At 40.5% G+C, this 1,734-nt stretch overlaps 1 long non-coding RNA gene across 1 annotated transcript; it reads left to right on the forward strand.

Annotated features, from left to right (window-relative positions):
• The first annotated feature begins 691 nt into the window (after nt 1–691).
• LOC125178580 lies at nt 692–1,160 on the forward strand. Its single transcript, XR_007156952.1, has 2 exons — nt 692–867; nt 1,065–1,160. It is a non-coding gene; the product is annotated as an uncharacterized LOC125178580 (long non-coding RNA).
• The last annotated feature ends 574 nt before the right edge of the window (nt 1,161–1,734 follow it).

A 1,734-nucleotide genomic window follows, 5' to 3' on the forward strand; every position in this document is an offset into this window, starting at 1 on the left:
CCCCTTGAACCAATACTTAAATGCAAAATTTGCTTAGGAATTGATCGGGTCGTTCGATAGCCCGGGGAATGCGAGATGAACGACAAATGTCCTTGATGCTTCTCATCGAAAATAATGTTTCCACGGTTTAATTTCCTATTGACCCTGCATTCTCTGCACACACATTCAATCTTATATTGTTTCTAATTGAATCAAATACTTTGAAAAATCTTCAACTGTGGGTTTTTAATAGTATAAATTTTGGGTTACTTGAGTAGGATGAATTCTAATCCTATTTGACCTGTCGTTCTGGCAAAACCATTCACATATCCTCTCGTACTTCAAGCACCCAATTAAATTTAATTAATTAAAATTCATGGTTAAATTCATTTCTGTACAAAATTGTAGTACAATTTAAGGATCTTAGATTAAGAAATTGCATCTTTTGTTATAAATCATTAATCAATCAAATCATTACTGTTACTGAACCGTGACTCCAATATTTGCTTGCAGTCACGAATTATAGTCAGCCCAACCGCATGGCTAGCTAGCGGCAATGAATTATGAATCAACAGTAGTAGAACTTCAGATCCCATCCGGTGCAGACCTGTCCACCTTGGTCTCATCTTCCTTTTTGCATCTTTAGTTAGTATCCATCGTAACCCGACCACCTTGTTCTATGGGCCCATTTCACCTGATGCGCAAACCTTCGCCGTATCTCCTGAGTTATCCCTACACTTACGGAGACGCTCGCTACTACCTCGACGAGCAGCACGTGCCGGTGGTGACGTGGATGATCAACCTGTCTTGGCGGTTGGCTTTGGGAGGTGTTGAGATCTGCAGGGAGGCCCACGATCTTAGCGCTGATGGCCCCACGGCGAGATCACGGTACGAGTCCGGGAGTGTTCGTGTTCTCATTCAGTATGGAACTGTTTCCGATCGCTGAGCAAGTTCCTTTATTATAAAAAGCTTCTACGTCATAAACCATTTAATCAGTCAGTTTGAATTGGAATTCTAATTTTCAATCTAATTTAAAATCCATTGAAATTCTGTCAATAGCTAAAACCTTTGTAAACTATTTGCAGGCGTGTGAAGTGGCGCTAAAGGTGGAAGATGCCTGGAAGGAGTCTGGGTCAGAAGCCTTACTAGCTTCTGAGTTTCGTTCAATAAACTTGCATCGTGCCTTGACTTTAGTCCATTTTCCCCGTTATTTAGTGCAATTTCTTAACGTGAGTGAACAACAACTTTCTGTCTGACAACAGTTGTTATAGGAAATATTTACCAAGACCCTAGGCACCTGCAGGACCATTCCCACAGGAACCATGTCCTGCTCGTGAATGGGAAAGAGGCCTCCGAGGCTCCAAGGAAGTGGCCATACAGGCACCTCACTGCTGCTGCTTCAAGGACAACGCGAAGACGTCGCCGTTCGTTCATCTAGTGCAGGGGCTGGCTAATATTAAATATCCACTTGTTGCTCGTATGTTTAGAAACCACCCACATATGATCCTTAGAACTGGAGCTGCAGAAGTGGTCGAATATCAAATCAAGTAGTATAATTATTTGTTCGTGAGATGTATACGATGGTGCATGTAATTTGTTTGATGGAACGAAAGGTGACGATTTATGTATCTATAGATCTATAGATATCTGGTCATCTATTGATATCTGGCCGTCGGTTATTATTCTATTATTATTTCATGTTATTATTAATATAATAAAATTATACAGTTTATCCTCATATTGTATTAGGATTTA

The sequence above is a fragment of the Hyalella azteca genome, unplaced genomic scaffold (genome assembly GCF_000764305.2).
Source record: "Hyalella azteca isolate HAZT.00-mixed unplaced genomic scaffold, Hazt_2.0.2 contig11071, whole genome shotgun sequence".
NCBI classification, from domain to species: Eukaryota; Metazoa; Arthropoda; class Malacostraca; order Amphipoda; family Hyalellidae; genus Hyalella; species Hyalella azteca.